The sequence below is a fragment of the Tauraco erythrolophus genome, chromosome 1, assembly GCF_009769465.1.
Source record: "Tauraco erythrolophus isolate bTauEry1 chromosome 1, bTauEry1.pri, whole genome shotgun sequence".
In the NCBI taxonomy this organism is placed as follows: domain Eukaryota; kingdom Metazoa; phylum Chordata; class Aves; order Musophagiformes; family Musophagidae; genus Tauraco; species Tauraco erythrolophus.
The window spans coordinates 132515297-132537078 of NC_141465.1; positions in this window are offsets into that span (position 1 = coordinate 132515297).

Genomic DNA, 21782 nt, shown 5'->3' on the forward strand with positions numbered 1-21782 from the left:
TCTTCTGGCTTTAGGTTATGTGTATATGTGATTAGCACAGTAGTTTTTAGCCTGTGTTTTCAGACCTTGCTTCTGAAAGGGTAGGCAGATATCTAAACCAGCTAGTGTCAGTGAAAAGAAGAGCAGTGCCTGAATCCGTGCCAGTCAAAACACACACTAGGCAACCACTCTTGGATAACAAAGGCTGTTTCTCAGAGGATAAAACCAAAGGGACTGAAAATACTATCAAGAAGCTGACAGCCATCCCTGTCAAGTCAATGCATGACTTGTGGGTCTCCTTGAAGGGGTATAAAATTTTCATCCAAGAAAGTTACAGGAATGGTTCACAAATCTACCGCACCAGCTGCTAGGAGGAAATAAATTAAAAATAGAGGGAACCTATCAACATAAAAGTCCATGCCAAGAATTAGTCTCCACACCTGTCTCATACTTCTCAGATTAAAGACACAGAGCTGTGTGGAGTTGTTGTCATGAAGGGGATAAAAACCTCAAGAGCAGAAAACTTTCCCTGCAAGAAGTATTTAAAGGAATGTTATTTTCCTGCTAAGTTAATGTTGTTGCACAACAGAAACAGCAGTACTGTTTGGAAAATATGAGAGAAATACTTCCTTTTTTCTTATTAGATGCACGCATATGTACAGTTTTAATGATTACATCTAGTTAACACAGAACATTTTCCATAGCTTTTTAGCAAAAACCCCCACAACATCCTTGAGGAACATTTGTATACCAATGCCATGTATCTCTTCAGTTTCTACTTCAATTATTCATCAGTTTTGCAGCCGTTAGAGCGGCAAGTTCTTTATTATTAGGGTGCCTTTAGTCCTCTCTTAAAAAGTGAATTAAAAACATTCCCTTCAATATTCATATAAATAATAATTGTGAAACTTATATTCTGTAGAAGAAGTATCTCTTGATACGCAGAAGCCATTAGAACCAAATGGTAAGAGTCTTTACTATCCCACTCTATCATTTTTTATTCCTCTTTCATAATACACTTGTTTTCCTCTGTGGCTCAAAGACTCTAAATACAGAAGTTCCTGAAAGGTTTCTTTCCTCAGATCATGTATGTCATGCAAGTATATTTCAAAGAACCAGAATTGTAAGTGAAGGGTTAGTTGTCATATAAAAAGAAAAAAAAATTGATTTGTTCTTTTGTAGAATATATCCAGAGCTGTTTTGAAAGTAAAGATTATCATCTTGATTAAAACCAAATTAAATATTTTAGGAGAATGCGAGTGGTTGTTATATAGTGATGTTTAGACAAGCACTTGAAATGACCGGTTCTATATCTACCTGATCAAAATAGAAAATGACAACTAAACCTCAAACATACATGTAATGCAACAAAAAGTGAAAGAAAAAAATCAAAAATCAATTGCATAGGTTTTTTGAAGAACATTAAACTTCTAGAAATTACAGAAGAATAAAAGTACATTATGAAGCAATAATATCCACTTAAGCTCCAGGAAACCTTCTAATAGCAAATTTCCAGGACTGAGCAGCTTGAACATTGACTCATATAAATCTTCCTGGTAGCCTCTGGTGCCTCAAATATTTCAAATCTTATAACACTCCACTGAGCAGGGAAGACTGCCTGATTCCCTCTTGGAAGCCGATATATTATCATTCTCTTAACCATTATCATTAATTAATCCAGGCAATAAAACACTGCAAACATCTTAGCAGACCAGCTATCTCTTGGCATGCAACTACTAATTTACACTGAACCAGAATGGCTTTATTCCAAGTTTGAGCCACAAATTCTTGTCTTTTGTAAACATTAAGTATCATTCATCATATTAAGTGAAGCAGCCGTTTCCTACTATTTATTTATATCTATATATAAAAGTATGCATACATGCACATGTGTACATGAACAAACACATATACATATAAATTCAAAGTGGTTTTTGGAATTCTGTTTTGAAGACGCACAATTTGGGCTGTGGTCTCCAACAAACTGCTTAACAGTTTTTTAAGTATCTTTGAGAGGCTTCTGATCAAATATTTTCTCATTAAAGATTGACACAAAACAATTTTTACCACCTCTTTCATTTTTTTCAGTCTTGTTATGGATCCACAGCACCTCATACCTTTTCTAGGACTAGAGCTGTGACATCACAGTTGACGGCCAAAAATGTAGTTTTGCATCAGCTGTAGACATAATGCAGAAATGGTATTGATTTAAGAAAGGCATGGACCTGTTGGAGTGTGTCCAGAGGAGGGCCACAAAGATGCTCCAAGGGCTGGAGCACCTCTCCTATGAAGTCAGGCTGAGAGAATTGGAGTTGTTCAGCCTGGAGAAGGGTCCAGGGAGACCTTCTAGCAGCCTTCCAGTACTTAAAGGAGGCTTATAAGAAAGATGAGGACAGATTTTTCAGTAGGGCCTATTGTGATAGGACAAAGGGTAATGGTTTTAAACTAAAAGAGGGGAGATTCAGACTAGATTGTCCATGGGACCTGATGAGATCCATCCGCGGGTCCTGAAGGAACTGGCGGATGAAGTTGCCAAGCCACTGGCCATTGTATTTGAGAAGTCGTGGCGGTCTGGCGAGGTCCCCGATGACTGGAAGAGAGGGAACATAACCCCCATTTTTAAAAAGGGGAACAAGGAGGACCCGGGCAACTACAGACCGGTCAGCCTCACCTCTGTGCCTGGCAAGGTCATGGAGCAGATTCTCCTGGGAACCATGCTAAGGCACATGGAGAGCAAGGAGGTGGTGGGTGACAGCCAACATGGCTTCACCAAAGGCAGATCGTGCCTGACCAACTTGGTGGCCTTTTATGATGGGGTGACAGCATCGGTGGACAAGGGTCGACCAATGGATGTCATCTACCTGGACTTGTGCAAAGCTTTTGACACTGTCCCGCACGACATTCTTCTCTCTAAATTAGAGAGTCATGGGTTTGATGGATGGACCACTCGGTGGATAAGGAATTGGCTCAATGGCCGCACTCAGAGAGTAGTGGTCAACGGCTCAATGTCCAAGTGGAGACCGGTCACGAGTGGCGTCCCTCAGGGGTCTGTGTTGGGCCCGGCCCTCTTCAACATCTTTGTCGGTGACGTGGACAGTGGCATGGAGTGCACCCTCAGCAAGTTCGCCGATGACACCAAGCTGTGTGGTGCCGTCGACACGCTGGAAGGGAGGGATGCCATCCAGAGGGATCTCGACAGGCTGGAGAGGTGGGCCCGTACCAACCTCATGAAGTTTAACCAGGCCAAATGCAAGGTCCTACATCTGGGTCGTGGCAATCCCAGGCATAAATACAGACTGGGTGGTGATTGGATCGAGAGCAGCCCTGAGGAGAAGGACTTGGGAGTACTGGTGGATGAGAAGCTCAATATGAGCCGGCAATGTGCTCTTGCGGCCCAGAAGGCCAACCGCGTCCTGGGCTGCATCAAGAGGAGCGTGGCCAGCAGGTCGAGGGAGGTGATTCTCCCCCTCTACTCTGCCCTCGTGAGACCTCACTTGGAGTACTGCGTCCAGTTCTGGAGTCCCCAACATAAGAAGGACATGTACCAGTTGGAGAGGGTCCAGAGGAGGGCCACGAAGATGATAAGAGGACTGGAGCACCTTTCCTATGAGGACAGGCTGAAAGAGTTGGGGCTGTTCAGCCTGGAGAAGAGGAGGCTCCGGGGTGACCTTATAGCGGTCTTCCAGTACCTCAAGGGGGCCTACAGGAAAGATGGGGAGAGGCTGTTCAGGAGGGCCAGTTATGATAGGACAAGGGGTAATGGTTTTAAAATAGAGGGAGGTAGGTTCAGGTTGGATATTAGGAAAAAATTTTTTACTATGAGAGTGGTAGAACACTGGAACAGGTTGCCCAGAGAGGTGGTGGATGCTCCATCCCTGGAGACGTTCAAGGCCAGGTTGGACAAGGCCCTGAGCAACCTGATCTAGTTGGAGATATCCCTGTTCCTTGCAGGGGGGTTGGACTAGATGACCTTTGAAGGTCCCTTCCAGCCCTAACCATTCTATGATTCTATGATTCTAGATAGAAGGAAGAAATTTGTTATGATGAGAGTGATGAAACACTGACACTGGTTGCTCAGAGAGGTGACAGATGCCCCATCTCTGGAAACATTCAAGATCAGGTTGGACAGGGCTCTGAGCACATTGATGATTGAAGATTGAACAGTTGAAGGTGTCCTGGTTAATTCCAGGAGGGTTGGACTAGATGACCTTTAAAGTTCCCTTCCAACACAAACTATTCTACAACTCTATGATTAAGGTAACTTTGTCACAATTCTGCACAGTTTTTACGTAGCCCTTGCTATGATACAGGAACGAATTGTTTTCAAGTGAGGGCAGAAACATAGTGGTCTTCCCATTTTTGTGACTGGGCTTCCAAAAAGCATTGTGATGCTGCTGACATGCATGTGTTGTCCTACCAGAAAGGGCTGAAAAGCCTTTGCCTTAGATTACCTTTTTGCAGTTCTGCCAAGAAGATTTGTTACTCTGAAGTCTTACAGACCTCAGTCACTGGGACTTTTTGTTTATTTGTCGATATAAACTGCTTGCAGAAGGTTAAGAGACAGTAAAGGCTGATGTCGAGCATTGGCTCCTTTCTTCATACAAGTAACAGCTTAGGTGGGTTTCATTTCCTCTAATGTTGGGAATTTAAAAGTTTAATGTTGCAAGTTGTTGTTGATTATGTGGTCTTTTACTCTTGTTCTGCTCTTGTCCTACAATTTATGGAGTTGGTCACATTCTTGTGAATGCCCCTTTCTTTATCTCTCAGGCATTAATAATGACTGAGGCACTGCACTCTTGGAGTCTGGTTTGGTATTTTTCTTTTTCTTTCGTATTGATTCATTCAAAGGATATACTCAAAATATTACTTCAAATAACTTGTAGTATTTAGGAATTTATTTCTAAACTCTTTTCTACTTCAGATAGAGTTGAACATTTGCATGATCCATCTTAGGAATGCTCCTTTGCCCATTCTGAAATATTCCCCAAAATTAGTTGTAAGTGCTGGATCAAAACTCTGCCAGGGGTCATATCAGCAATTTTACAATGGGGACAATCACAGGTTAATGTTGATAGTTTTGGCACTCTTTAATTTATCCAGAGTAGCTGTAGCTTCTTATGACCACATTTATGAACCTACTATCTCAACAGAGTTTTGCTGACTTAGATAAGACCTGGGTTCAGTGACTACCCTTTGTGCCAGAGCTGTGTTCAATGACTGTATGCCAGTTTGTATACCACTTTTGGCCTTTTAAGGCAGAAATCAATCTTCATCTTGCAACAGCTCCAAGCAATAAACTGATGGGTCTTCTAGCTCAGTTACATCACCCAACAGTCAGGCTTACAGCCTTGTTTGCAAATCCTTTGCCAAAAAGCATTTCTGATTCTTGCAGGGATATTACATCACTTTCCTGGTCACTTATGAAAATGTTTGACATAAAAGGTCAGATCTTAGACCTTACTCTGTTGCTTTTGTGCCCATTTATTTGCTTCTTCAGTGGTAGATGTTCCCAGGAGTATAGGCAAAGAATTGACCAGGGGAGAATATGTCATCACCCCAATAATAGTGGCTCTTTTGGACTAGTAAAAGGATGTGGCCAGTGTAGGGACTGTCAGGATAAAAAAATTTCTCCAGAAAAATTGCAAACTGTTTCATTGTTTATTCTAGGTACTTACAGCTCATTTTTATTAAAGTAAAGTATGATTTTCTCTGTTTTTACAGAGAATAAGACCTTAACAACTAGATTCACTGATATCAAAGGTAAAAAAAAAAAAAAAGCAGTTAACTCTCAGCTTTCATCACCACATGAGCTGCATTTCTCTCTAGAGCTACCTGGACCTCTGCACTTCTCTTTCATATGCTTCATGTAAGTGCTTATAATTCAGGTTAAATCTGTCTTGTCCAGGAAATAAGCAGATCAGAGGATCATCACTTGGTTGCTGGTGTGTTTAAAAGAACAGCATCTTGAACCCTGGACCGTCTTCGCGGTGTGGCTTCGTCCTCAGAAGTTCACTAGCACGGAGGAGAGCTCCTCACTCACAGCCACAGCTGGTGCTGAGCTGCGATGGCTGGAGCTCTTGCTCCGACCATGGCATTTAGGTGTTGGCCACAGAAAGAGAAGGCACTATAGGTGCAGTTTGTGTTTTGGTAACCTGTGTAGTGGCGATAATCCTGATTAGCAACGTTTTGCGATGAAATAAGAAAAAATGGAAGTTGGATGTTACGCTTCTCTCAGCTAATCTTCGTTATTTTTATTTGCCATTCTGTTCCCGGTATTTTGCTATTTCAGCATTTCAAAGCCCATTGTGCAGCTTGCTTTTTCTTTTTTTTTTCCCCCCAGTGTGTGCAGCAAAACCCTGTGAGGGAAACCTGCTTTGTAGACACCGTATTCTGTAGGTGATTAAACGACTTTAATGTGTGCTGCGCCTTTCCCGCTCCTCTTTTAACTTGTCACAAGTTGTGAATTTATCACTATTACCTGCAACTAAGGAGAGTCATCAAAGGCAAACAAATTACAAGTTGTTTTCCGCACCAGACGGGTTTCAAGTTTCCTGAGGGCTCTGAGTGTTTGTTTATTTCCCAGAAAGAATTAGGTAGTTAATTCCCCAGCATTTCTTGCTGGTCTTTTACATCAACTTCTTTGATAAATCATTTGGGACATCACATAATCAAGTGTTGCCATAAAACCTTTATACAGATCTATAAACTAGATTGCATTGTGTGGGAAATCATTAACCTCCTCCACTTGAATTGTGCTTTTTGTACTAAAAAGGTGCAGATAAGCGTGAGTACAGGACAGTAGATTTCACATTTATTCTCTGGCTCAAGAGTTAAATCCACTCAACTGCATCATCAGAGACAACATCTGGAAAGAAACACCTGGTGATTCCAAATCCCCTGCTGGTTTTGCTGATGGTGCTGATGGTGGGTTTTTAAAATTTCAGTTTTCTCTGCCAAGCCCTTGTCTTTCATCTGTGACAATGGCAGAGTTGTTCTGAATAATTAAAAAATGGTGCATTACTGGTTGGCAACTACTTTAATTTAATATTCCCAGGCCATACTGCACTGGCATAGTCAGGGTTTGTATTGAATAATTTTTGCTCTATAGTGGGTGTTAAAGCTCATCTCACTGATGGGGACATTAAGACTATCTCCAACAAGTAAATTAAACAGTGTCTGGGAACAGTCCCAGGCACTAGAATGCAATCACCTCTTCTGCTGCACTGTCAGAAGCATCTGTGACATGGCGTTTGCCTGCGTCAGCTAGTGCTCTCCCAAATAATTCCCAGGTCTGGCTCAGGAACTAGGAAAAAACAGAGATCATTCCCACCGGGCTCTTTTTATGCATCTGTGTTTTCCTGGAGGCTAAGAGAGGTTGCTGTCTTAGACGCTTACTGCTCCATGCCAGTTGGCCTCAGTGCTCATGAATATTTTTTATGCATTTAAATTACCTCTGTAGATGTAGCCTAATTTAGTACGGCCCTTGTGAGAACAGCATCCTTGGGGCTAACCCTCACAACTGTGATAAGCAGAGTTGAGATGTCACCCTTCTCCATCAGCATAGACAGGGCAAAACCTTGGGCATGTCTTCCCAATCTCGTAGCATCGATCAGTGCTGAGCAAGTGAACAAACAGGGGTTAGGTTCAGCACTGGTTTATACCTGGTTTACAGCACTGTTTCTGGTGGAATTCTTCATAATCTCATTTATTTGATAAATAACGCCTCCTTCTTTGGGTTTTGCACTGCTGTTGATAACTGTAACAATTTTTTCCCCGTCATACCAATGCAAAGTCTTGACTGATGGAAAACTACAGTTACATGAGCGTTATAAATGTCTAGCACTCACTCAGGAAAAAACTTCCAACGTAACATGAAGTTTGTTCTGAACATGGACATGCCCTCTACCCCTCACCAGTGTGACTTCAGTAAATCAAATAACGGCAAAATAAAATCTGTTACACAGTAAAATCAATCAACCATCAAAACCACAAATCAAAACAAGAGCAAAAATGGAAAATTCTCCCTTCTAAAACCTAAGAATTATTGTCAAAGAGAGAAGTTGTAGGAGCACCATGGAGCCCCAGAACTTTTCTGTCACTCCTGGTTGTTCATGAAATATTATGTGGGATTTTTTTTTTTTTTTCAGAGGCTGTGATGATGGAGAATAGTATAATGTCTTAAAGAAAGACAGATTATTGCTATGTTGAATCAAGTCATTAATATTTATGTTCTTCATGAATAATTTCATGAACTCTTTTGAAAACTTTACAAATATTCGCCCCCCTGTGGAAGAAACAGCTGTTTTCCTTGTTTAATAAAAGGAAAATGGGGAAAGAGAATATATGCCTTAATCTTTGTTTTAAGATTAGAGTGGAAGGGGCTGCCTCCCAGTTCGGCATGCTGGAAGACACTGGTTGAGCTTCTTGATAGATGACATAATAGCGGTGTAGCACAGCACCCTTTATGATGTCAGATCTACAGAGAAATACTGGCCCATATAAAGTGAAGCATTGTTTTGTTTATATAATAAAATATTTCCCAGGTATGACATATTGGTAAGTTCAGAGCAAGGCTGGCAATTTATATCCACATGTGGAATATAAAGATAGGATTGTACATTCATAACTGCAAACAACTGCTGCTGGAATTGTGTTTCCAAGCAGATTGGTTGTTTATCCCCATTTCCTGATGGGAAAACATCATTCTTTCTCCTGTAGGTTCTCCTGTAGTCAATCCCTATGCAGCACCTAATGCAGAAAAAAAAATGCAGAAAAAAAACACAGAAAAACCGCTAAATTTCATTTTTCCATTTTTCATAGATTTCATAGATTTCTAGGTTGGAAAAGACCTTAGAGATCATCGAGTCCAACCATCCCTAATCCCCATTAAACCATATCCTCAAGTAGATCATCCACCCTATTCTTAAACACATCCAGGGATGGGGACTCAACCACCTCCCTGGGCAGCCTATTCCAGTGGCTGACAACCCTTTCAGAGAAGAAATACTTCCTAACATCCAACCTGAATCTCCCCTGACTAAGCTTATACCCATTTCCTCTTGTTCTATCACCCATCACTAACGTAAAGAGCCCTTCCCCCACCTCCCCACCATCCCTTCTCAAGTATTTGTAGGCTGTAATCAGGTCTCCCCTCAGCCTCCTCTTCTCCAGGCTAAACAGCCCCAACTCTCTTAGCCGCTCCTCATAAGTTTTATTTTCCAGCCCCTTGACCAGTTTAGTCACCCTTCTTTGGACTCGCCACTCTTCCCCGAGCCTATAGTGATGCTTGGGGTTTTTATACCCCAAGTGAAGGACTCTGCACTTGGCCTTATTAAAGCTCATGCCATTGGCCTCAGCCCAACGATCCAGTCTGTTCAAATCCCTCTGAAGGGCCTCCCTACCCTCGAGCAGATCGACACAGCCTCCCAGCTTGGTGTCGTCCGCAAATTTACTGAGGGTACATTCAATCCCCTCATCCAGGTCATTGATAAAGATGTTAAACAGAACTGGATAAAGATGTTAAACAGAACTATTTTATTTTAATAGAGATCTGAAATCTAAATAAAAAATAAATAAATAAAAGCCTGTCAACTCTTTATCTGATTTGTAGCTTCTTAATAAAAAAGGAAGAGAGAAAAGTCAGTTGTCCCCTTCACAAATAATTCTTGGGCCCCTGTTGAGAAAATTTCATTGGCACTGTTATACACTGCCCTAGATCGTATGGCTTTTGCTGAGCTGAGAAATGACTAATCTGAACATTCAGTTAATTTTTACTCCTGGCATGAGGTAGACCAGGTGAGGGTACTAAACGCTTATAGAAGACCTCAGAAGTACAGTGGTTGATATCTTAGAGGAAATCCTGTCTCACAAGAGGAAGAATCAGGATTCATTCTGTCTAATTTTTGACTTCTAACTGTGGCACTAGACCGCAACGTAGCACCTTCATTTGGCAGTGGGCTATTTCCATTCCTTGAAAGGGTTATGCTTTTAATTTAGCAGCTCAGTTAAGTGTTTAAGGTCAGGGTGAGAGGAACCTGTCCCCCAAAATCTTCAAATGCCAAGCTTCAGCTGGATGTTGAGCTATTCGTTGTGGTAAATCATGTGGAACCAGCCATGTGGAACCACCCAGAAAGGTCTTTAAATGGGCAGAAAGACTCTGGAGAAAGTTAACCTCATCCCTGGGCTGGAAAAGCTCCACAGTTTTTGTATTTATTATGATCTTCCTGCTCAGCTGATGCAGACTGTGCAGGCTGAAACATTTTCAGGGGATGGAAGAGGACGTTTGCATACCAACATATATGTGAATCTTCTTTTCTCCAGTGGGTTGTAAAGTGTTATGGGGACTGTTCCCAACTGGAAGCTGCTCTGTTGTTTCCACTAGGATGCTGGCACCAGTCTGTTCCTGGGATTTTTCAATGCAAATCTGTCCTCTTGTGCTTGAGTAGAATAGGCTATTTCTCATTCTGCCCAAAGCACTGGTGTTCCCAGTAATGGTGCTTTCACTGTTAATATCCCTTTTACACAGAGGCATTTGCTGTTTGGTGAGTATGGGAAGGAGTGGATGAAAACTCATAATGCCACCATCTATCCGGACTTTCAAAGGCGATTATATTCTCCACAAGGAATAATGGTCTTGCCTTTTTCAGTTTTTCTCTAGTGTGCCGAATTGTCAGCAGGGTAAATACTCACCTTTCTTCGTAAATAAGTAGTGGCTTTGTATCAAACCTAGGTCCAACCACAGACCAGTAAAGCTTTGAATAGCACTGGGAACAAACCAGCTGCACAAATGAGAAGCTCATGCAATTTCTTCTGGTTAGGATTCACTTTGAGGTTGTTTACCCACCCTTAAACACAAACAGGGAAGGTCTATTATTTGATCAGACCTGACTCTCAAACAGAGGCCTCATTACAGTGGCTTTCAACAGCACAGTTGTGTTTTCAAGCTTTGAGAGGTGCAGCAGCTCTTCATTATTACCAAAATGGGGGAAGAAAATTAAAAAAAAAAAAAAAAAAAAGGATGGTCATTTCTTTAATGGCTGTTGAGAGACAAATCTCCCTTTCTTTCTCATGCCTGGTCAAAGATTGAGCCAGAAAGATGCCTCATATCCCACCACGCTCCGGGACATCAGTGGGTGGTTTCAGATATTCTAGCTGAACCCTATTTTTCATGAAACTAAACATGTGAATGCTTATAAAAATTGAGGAAGAGGGAAGGCACTTGGCACTTTAGCTCGCACAGAGAAGGCTACAGTCACAAACACCACCAATGCTTCTCTGGTACTACCTTAATTTTGTAATCAATCATATATAAATGCCCTTCCTAAAGCCAAAATCCTTCTTTTGTACTCTTTCCTTTTCCTCCATTCCTAATTCACCTTTGCAGATGAGATCGGGGTCTTTGGGAATAAAATCTCATTTGAATTCAGAAACCAACTTTTAAGAGTAACTCCGTACATCTAGTAAGACAACATCTGATCTGTCCAATCTCTAATCGATTTAATAGGGGCAAGGGCATAGGTGGGCAGGATTTAGGATTTTTCTTCTTATTTCCATGGAGCTCTTCTGGGTATTTCACAAAGCTGCCAAAGTTCACGTTCTAGGACAAGGTAAAATGTCTTTGAGGCATCGAGTAGCACACATTTAATGAAGATAGAAAGCCAATCACTTAACATCAGATGAGGAACAGCAATTTCCTTCAGTCTGGCACTTTGTGTATTGAACAAAATTGCATGAGAGCTTTGAGCACTAGGAGAGCTGTCAAGCGGCCGTTTGTCTGGGAGCTGGAGCAGTCCCCTTGGAAACAGCTTAAACCTTTTAAATGAAAGCATTACAAAATGTGCATCTGTGTGTAATATATTGTCCATAGCCTCAACCGTCAAGGGCCAGGCAACACGATGTTTATATTATTTTTTTTTTTCTGATAAGTCATTTTCATGCTTTCACATGTAAACAGAACCTCCTTTAAGATTGCAGAGTGCTTGGCTACTCAATCACCAAGCATCGTACGAAATGTTTGCCCTTAAAACTGGTTCAGCTGGGTTACCTGACCTTATAACATTTACCTCAAAATTTGTGATATTCCCTGGACCCCTCTACTGCAAATACAGAGAGATTTCTTGTTAGCTAAAGCAAAAGGGGAAATTCGACAGTTGCCCTCTGTACATTATGGTGAGATTTAGTGTTTTTTGGGGGGGACCTGTTAATAGACATACTTGTTGCCATATGTCATCACATATATATGACACTGCTTCAAATTCAGAAGTCTGTAATGTACTATCATAAGTGATCAGTGAATGTGAACTCCGAGGAAACATGTTATTTGTATATTTTTTAATCTTTTTTATAAAGCAATGTATTTACTTTACTCATTGTCTTTTTTTTCTGGCAACTTTGAAAATGGCTAACAAAAAAAAGAAAAAAATAAACAGAAAAAAAAGAATACAGAGATGGTACACATTATAAAATATATTCCTCTGGAACACACTTTGTCTCATGGTCCCATGCTGCTATAAATGTGGGGCAGCTCTTCTGAAATCAGATGAGTTTTAACAAGTAAAACTGCTTCAAGTGAGAGGAAAATCAAGCCTGTTTTTTCTCTAGTCCTCTTTCTCTTTCTTTCTGAGATTTCCTTGATCCTCTCCCCGCTCGTCTTCTCCTCCAAAGCCTGCTTGCAACTTGTACTCCCAGCAGCCACTTTCTTTAATGAAAAGTAATGCTGAACGCTGAGCAGATTCCACTTCAGCTTTGACACTAGGAAGTGCATTTAAAGTATCTGACAGTGCTACAAACTACAGGTGATTGGGCATTTTGGCAGTTTAAACTGCTTGCTTTTCTTTTTCTTGCCTTTGGCATCTCACTTTTTCCCCCTCACTACTCTCATCTATTGCTTATAGTCCCCTGTCACCCCTCTGTCTCCAGCTTCCGCCAGAAGTATTCGGTACCAGATATTCTTGGTCTTCAGCACTAAGACCCTTGCCATGCCCTGCTCAGAATTCATTCCATCAAGGAGACACTTGGCCAAAGGGGTCATAAATCTGTGCACCAAGATCATAAGATCAACATCAACTGGTGTTTCATCATAAGATCCTTCTAGATGGCTTTCATGCAAGCACTGCAGGTATTGGTTCACTCAAGAGCATGGTGTTGACTATCCACTTGCATATATTTACAAATGAGAAAACATTTAGGAAAGGATAGGACAGCACAAGGGATAATGGTTTTAAAATAAAAGATGTCGATTCAGACTAGATATAAGGATGAAATTTTTTATAATGAGGGTGATGAAACACTGGAACAGATTGCCCAGAGAGGTGGTAGATGCCCCATCCTTGGCAATATTCAAGGTCAGATTGGACAGGGCTCTGAGCAGCCTGATCTAGTTGAAGATGTCCCTGCTTATTGCAGGAGGGTTGGATTAGATGACCTTTAAAGGTCCCTTCCAACCCAAACCATTCCATGATTCTATCAAAACTGACCACTGATCAAGCATCTTGGTAAAGAGTATACAGTGGAGATCTCATCTTCTGTTACAAGCACAAGGACATATTTCCTATTGATGGGAACTTGATGGGAAATAAAAAAGGAAAAAATTTCTTAAAGAAAATCCCATTCCATCCCTCTCCTCTAGAATAACTGTAGGAAGTGCATGGAGTGGTTCACAGTTGCAATCTTTATCATGAAATTTTGAGTGCTTATTGGCACTAAAAATCCAACCCTTCTCTCATTCTCCAGCAGAGCTTTCCTTTTGTTTTCCTATGATCCCAGGGACAGTGGTGCTGAATTTGGGATGAAGTACAATGAGAACTGGTCCGATAGTTCACAGAAGAACAAGAGAGCTATACTGCTGTTTTCCAAGAGTTTTTCTGATGATAAATGGGATTGTGGTTGCTGTTTTAAAGATATTATTCATGCTATGACAGTGATCCATTGGGATCAAAATAAATCCACAGCAGCAAAATAAACAAGCATAAACCAGACCTATTTGAAGCAAGGGTGGGAGAAAATAGTAGTTATATGACAACTGGGTAGATTTTAAAAGTTGAAAATTGGGAAAGCCTCCAACCCATGATTTAAAAGACAACTACTGCATGGAGTAGGAGTTTATAGATCAGCAGAACAAGCTATCAATTTTCAATAAAGTATTAGGAGTAGTTTAATGCGATTAACCTCCTGGGAAGTGTGGTGTACCAAGTTCAGAGGTGCACTTGGAACAGAGTCCTGGCTCCATGCCACACCTAGAAAGTATGGTTGGTTGGTGGGTAGAAAGGATTCACATCTTTTTTTTTCATTCCCCCTGTCCCTCAGTTCCTCCTTGAGCCTTTAATCTTCTATTACTCTGCTCTCCCTGCAAGTAATCTAACCCCTTCATCCAGTCTCTCCCAGGGAGATATCCCGCCCTCCTGCCTTCCAGAGGGTATTAAATAGTATTCAGGCTGACTGTTCTTGTAACGTTGTGACTTTCTTCTGCAGAAGAAGAAGGGACCATCCAATGCCATCAGGAGTAAAAAATAAAAATTACTGTGGAACAGCGATAAAATACAGGGGTTACAGAGTGATCTGCTGCTTAGTAACTTTATCCATCTAAAGGTTAGTTATCTAGCTGGTTGTGGATGTTTTAAACTTCATGGAAAAACATCCTTTGAAAGCTATTCATCACAGCCTCTCTTTCTGTGGCTGAAGAGGTCCCTGAGTCACAATTTATTGGGTTCTGGGAGAATATCTGACAGACTTAACTCTTGGTTAAACCTGTTCTTGTGCTGATTTTCTCGAAGTCCATGTTGGTCACTTGACTTGATGAATCTCTGGTCCAATCCAGTACAGTCATTCCTAGGGGAATCATTTGGGAGTCCCGTATCATTAATAGAGAGAAAGAAAATAATTTTCTGGAGGTGGTTCTCAATGCTCAATTATAGAAGCCCAATGACTAATAGAGCAGGAACACCCATCTCTGAGAAAGTTATGTCTATTACTGGCCATGTGTCATGAAAAAGAGCTGTTAAGTGGTGGAGCTCTTCAGACGTTGGATGATGGTAGCTGATGGAAGACTAGGGCAAAAGAGACAAGGGATGAGTTTGTGAGAGTTCCAATCCTTTCACATGTAGATTGTAAACTTCTTTTAACATAGAATCATAGAATCATAGAATGGTTTGGGTTGGAAGCAACCTCAAAGATCATCTAGTTCCAACTCCCCTGCCATGGGCACATCAAGAGTTTTCCAGAAGTGTAGAACTCTGGTAAGTGATTGGGTTCTTTTATATCCTGCCACAATTCGGTGGGAAAAAAGAAAAAAAATAGAAGGTGGTACAAAATGAAGAGTGCGATTGTAGCTAGAAACCACATCATTTATTTATTATTTGCATTGCAGCTACAATGACAAGCCTCAGCTAGAATTAAACCTTACTTTGAGAGACTTAAGGCTCTGCAAGAGACTCAAGACTCTGCAAGAGGCTCAGGAGAAAGTGCAGTTGCTGAGGTGAGCCAACCAAGGTTACAAAGGAAGTCAGTGGCACAGCTGGGAAAATGTCTTCTGATTCCCAGGCCACTGCTCACGGCAGGAGACCTTGGTGCCACTGAGTCAACAAAGACCGTGATTTATTCTTTCTGTGCAGGAGAATTTATTATTGAATGGCTCTTTCCAGTCCGCCTAGTGTTTGAAAAAATCTGAGGGAAGGAAAGATCTAGTTCTTCCCTGGGAAATGGTTTACAGTTTTCTGGATATGACTGGATTAACTGTCTATCCTTCTTCCTTTTCTAATTTGACCCCATCACATTTAATTCTGCACCCTGAACAACCCTAAATAATTCCTACATGAACTACTGTTCAGTAATCTAATAAGACAGTAAAGTGTGCCTTGACATCCTAACCAAGATAGTAAATATTTAATATAATGCACTCTATGAGGAGCAAAGTAAAATTAAATGAAAAGTCAGATAAAATGAGCTTAAATGCAATAAATACCAGTTACTATTCAGTGCCGAGAAGTTGCATGTGTATTTGTTTCCTCTCAGTTAGCGGTATTGGCAGCCTACTTTTTTGTGGTTTTGAAATGGCAACAGACACCCACTTCCAAGTCTGCTTCATCATGTCTGTTAAAATAATTACTGACATTATTGGCTTTATTGTTTGGCATCCCAGTTTATTTATTTATTTTTTTTTTCCCCAGTTAGCTACAGGAGATCCAAAAATCTAAGTTGCTGGGGTAGTTATTTCTTTTTTTTTTTCTTTCTTTCTTTCTTTCTTTCTTTCTTTCTTTCCTTTTCTATTTGCCTGAAAAAAAGCCGTAGAAAAATTGCAATAAATGTTGAAAAATTACTCTGTTTTATCAAATATATTTGGAAAACAGAAAGCAGACTTAATCCGATTCTATTTTTAACCTGTGGGGTGGAAATATTCAAATTGTGAACTGGCTGAAGGATAGAAGCCAGAGAGTAGTGGTCAATGGGACAGAGTCCAGTTGGAGGCCTATATCCAGTGGAGTCCCTCAAGGGTCGGTACTGGGACCTGTATTGTTCAACATATTCATCGATGATTTGGATGAGGGAATAGAGTGCATGGTCAGCAAGTTTGCTGGTGACACTAAACTGGGAGGAGTGGCTGACGCACCTGAAGGCTGTGCTGCCATTCAGAGAGATCTGGACAGGCTGGAGAGTTGGGCAGGGAGAAATTTGATGAAATACAACAAGGGCAAGTGTAGAGTCTTGCATTTGGGTAAGAACAACCCCATGTACCAGTACGAGTTGGGGACTGAACTGTTGGGGAGCAGCACAGGGGAAAGGGACCTGGGGGCCCTGGTGGACAGCAGGATGACCATGAGCCAGCAATGTACCCTTGTGGCCAGGAAGGCCAATAGCATCCTGGGGTATATTAGAAGGGGTGTGGTTAGTAGGTCGAGAGAGGTTCTCCTCCCCCTCTACTCTGCCCTGGTGAGGCCGCATCTGGAATATTGTGTCCAGTTCTGGGCCCCTCAGTTCAAGAAGGACAAGGAACTGCTGGAGAGAGTCCAGCTCAGGGCCACAAAGATGATTAAGGGAGTGGAGCATCTCCTGTATGAGGAAAGGCTGAGGGAGCTGGGTCTCTTTAGCTTGGAGAAGAGGAGACTGAGGGGGGACCTCATTAATGTTTATAAATATGGAAAGGGTGACTGCCATGAGGAGCCAGGCTCTTCTCACTGGCATCCGATGATAGGACAAGGGGAAATGGATATAAGCTGGAACACAGGATGTTCCACTTAAACATGAGGAAGAACTTCTTCCCAGTAAGGCTAACGGAACACTGGGAACAGGCTGCCCAGAAAGGTTGTGGAGTCTCCTTTTCTGGGGATGTTCAAAACCCGCCTGGACGCATTCTTGGGTGATCTAATCTAGGTCGTCCTGCTTAGGCAGGAGGATTGGACTAGATGATCCTTTGAGGTCCCTTCCAATCCTTAACATTCTGGGATTCTGTAATTCTGTGAAATGCAAATAAAAACTTTCCTTATGCTTTCCTGCCCACTTTCAATTGGGTATAGTATTCTTTATTTATTGTCCCATATCATTATGTACTCCACACCAGGTGCTGTGCTCCACCCAGACCCATCTATGCTTTGCCACTTTGCCATTTGTGTTTGGGAAAATAAATAATTTTTATTTTTTGGAATAATAAATATTGATTTTCAACTCATTATCTAAAAGCTGAGAAACCATTTCTTGGAAGAGGAAGTTTCTTGTTAGTACATGATGAAACAATGCTATTTAAGATCCAAATTAATCCAAATTAAGGACTGTACAGTCATGGCTTCAGAGCTTGCTAGAACAACTCATGTAGATTAGTGCAGGTTTCTGGTCTTCAGTATTCCAGAATTATCTCTAATCTTGAATATTCAAGATCAACTATATTTATATTTTGAACCTGAGAAAAATATCGTCTAAAGACATATGCATTTTTAAATTAGAATCTACAAATAATGAGTGCATCTTGCTGTCCTATAAAAATATGCAAGTATATTAGTTGGTTTAAATATTCTAATTTTTAAAACACTGAAATATTCCTGTCCTTTATTCTTTCTTCTGAAACACTTACTTGAAAACTGTTGGCTTCTTGTATCAGAAATTTAATCTAAATTGCCTTTTTCTGGGGGATAATATCTCATGTTTCAGCACAATGTTGGGTGTTTCAGTCACACAAAGCCAGCATATAAACATGCTCCTCCATGTGTATCTGTTCCATGGATCCCACCTGTGTCTTAGTCTTGGGGGACATCATGGCCTTTCTTCTGGTCTCCAGTGATGTTCACTCCTTGAGAAAAAGCCACAGTCTGGAAAAACTTGTCCCTTTAATAAATTTCTCATAAGGCCGACTGACTGCCCACACTCCCCAAAGTGCACCATTAACAGAGAGCTTCTGGGGTTCGCTCTCGCATGGAAAATTTTGAACTATTAAAGTAGTTTCCTACAGAGTGGTCACTTCCAGTAATAAAATCATTGTTTCTAAGATGCTATCTGTAATTCCACTGCTAATTAATTCACGGAGATCTTCTGACCTGCCTTTGGATGCCTTGCTCTGTCCTTAATACTGCTTTGCAGGTACAATTAAATGCACAAAATGAACATCACTGCTCTCACTTGGTTCTATAGCTTTCATTTTGAAGGTCAGTTTACTTCAGACTCATATACTGGTTTATATCAGGGATTTTTTTTTCAAACATGACAGGGCGTCGTCCAATCCTTCTGAATGAGAGATGCTTTAAATGGATAATTTCCCCCTGATTATCCCTGGGTAGATACTTCCTCTTGAAATGATGTACTCATTGAGAGATATTCAGCCCCCTGCGCTGCAGAATGGTTTATATCAGTACAATTTTTTGGAGCATAATTAACAGTTACTTTGAAGAGGCACATACAAGAACAGAGTCTTGTTTGCATCCATGTTGGGACTGCAAAGACAGCTCTGCAATAAAGATTATCACTGAAACCAACAGAAACGCAGTGGGAGAAGAGGGAACAAACCTGCTGAATAAGGTACTGTTTCTGTGTAATCATTGTTCATTTTAGCACCACGTATTAATAAGTTATTTGTTGCTCTCACTGCAACTTCTCCAAATCATTTCAGATGTTAAAAAATATGCAGCTTACCTTGTATACACAAATTTTTGAGGCTAGTGAGAAAATAGGATCCCACTGGCTTGTAGAGCTACTTCATACATTGGATTTGATTCCTTTTAAAAAGTATGGGTGGAAAATAGCAATGAATAACAGAAAAGCCATGTCTAGAACCTGAATAAAAGGGTTTAAAATACCATTCCAATGAATTCCCTGGAGGATTAAGTAGAGAAGTGTAATTAAGGTTTCTGATCTTTATGGAATATTCCATGTTGTTAAACAAATAGTAAAATTCGTAGTTATTCCTATAATAAAACTTAAAGACATTTCTCTTGTCGAAATAAACTTAATGTACAGTATCACATGGTGGGCAAGCATCTTCATATTTGGCAGGTTTAACGGGATTCAGGGATTATGCCACGGCATTGTTTGGGAAGCCAGGTTCTGATCAGAATTTCACCTTCAACTCTTAAGTTTTTAGTAGATTAATGAAGTTGAAAATTTGTGGAACTGTTGCCTGCTGCAGTTACAGTTGTGGTAACCTATCTGAACTTTTCTTAATGAAGTAATGCATGAAACACTTGAAGACCATTGCGTTTGCCATAGAGAGAAATATGTCCTACATAACAGAGTTTTTAAGGCAGTAAATGTATGAGAGGGCTGGTTTGTTTGTTTGTGTTGATTCTTTTTTTTTTTTTAATACCACTATTCACTGAAATCATGAATAGTTTTATGTGTTTGCAATGCCACTGAGATACAATTTGATAATGAATTGCAGCATAGTGGAATACTTCGTATTGAATTACAAAGGATGAAAGACATCAGTAGGCATCTGTTGCAGGCTTTGAAATGGAAGAAAGCATAAATTCCTTAGACCAGTTATTCAAAAGCTGGATACAGGATATAGTATTCATGTAGTACTTAACTGCCTAGACATCTGCTGGGTAAAACCCACTGTTAAACATGGATCATCAAAAGCACTCCTAAGTTACATGGAAGAAAAACTTTTTGTGGTGGAAAAAAAGCCACCCTGAATCTAAAAAGCTGTTACACTTTTACATTTCAGTAGTTAGAAAAAAATGAAAGTGTAAATCATGAAGCCGGTCAAAAGAGATATCTACAACGGTCTACAGCTGTTCACATATCTACAGCTAGGTCTACTGGGCTGTCTCAATGGCCATTGAAAAGTAACAAACACTTCCAGGGTGTAGCTGTTAAACTTGGTTTTGATGCTTATTTCAGGATGAGACTAGTTATAACCTGAACATGTCCATTTTTTTTATTCCATTGGCTACAGGAGAGTTTAGATTGGTTCAGGTGTGGATTGTCTACACTGTAGGTATCAAACATTAGGTAGGATGGTTGCATTTTTCTTTCTGGCCAGCATACAAGGATAAGGTGCCTTCTGGCACCTGTACAGTAGTCAGTCACACTGATTAAAAAATGATGTCCTAGCAGTGAACAAGAGCGCAGCACTCAGTAGGATCAGGGCAAGACATAAAAAGACAAAAGGACTAAACTACTCTGATCAATTCCTATCCAAATCTTAATAAAGGCCTTCCAACTTCTGCCTGAAAATAATAAGCTATGTTTAATTACTGGGAAACAGTGCAAGGAGAATGGGAGATGTCAGAAATATGTGCTTCAAGTAACAGAATGAGATTTGACCTAGAAAAATGTAGGCTAATAAATCTGAGAGGGAAATAATCTAAAGCACAGTTATTAAGGCAGACAAAGATACCTGGAAAGCAGAAATGTCAAAGGAGACCTTGGGGTTTCAGCAGACAGCAAATAATATATATGCATGCTGGAATGTTAGAGGATGACAAAAAGGGATGGTGTGATTTGGGTCCGTACGTGCAGAGTCTTCTCATTCCTTTGTCCATAGGGAGGTGATTTTCTTGCTATAGAGCAGTGATGAGATTGCACCTTGAATCTAGTGATGGATGTTGACAAATTGAAGGGAATTCCGAGAACAGCAGCAAAAATCATTAAGGGGCTGAACAACCTGACTTGGTAGGAAAAAGAAAGTCATGCACTCAATATAGAAGCAAAGGATTGTTTCTGTTATCCCAAGGTGACAAAGACAGGCATGATGGAATTATGTTAAACAAAAGAAAATTTGAGCTGGAAAGCAGGAAGAAATTCCTGCTGTAGTGTGATTTAAAGAATTTTCTCAAGTATATGGTCGAAGACATTTATGTAATTAAACGGGGATGTCAGCATGAAAAAGTTCATCAGAACTTAATTTGTTCTGGCATTTGTTACAAGTAACTTTTTTAATTAAAATTAAATGAAATGAAATTCAGTAACCTGTGTTTTTGGATTGCGCATTTTGTGCGTATGATGACATGCGATACCCTGCAAGTGTCACTGGTTTATTGCTGGTTGTATTACACATATCATGATGACCTTGCATGAGGTTATTTTCCTGAACTACTCCAGGGAATAAACATTAACACTAACTCCTTGTGATTTTCTGCCACCTTCTACTGCTGGTTCTACACAGAGGTTTATGAATTGACTGCAGCCTTTTAGCTGATGCATCACACACATTTTTCTATTCAGCAGAATAGGTTAATATTAATTCTGCCACTGCATAGACTTTTTCACTGGTACCCACACTGTTGGAAGCCCAGCATCCTTGTTATTTTGTTGATGATGTAGTGGTTATATAGTCTTCAAAAAAATGCTTTGGATATGCAAAACACTTTGTGAATACCAGA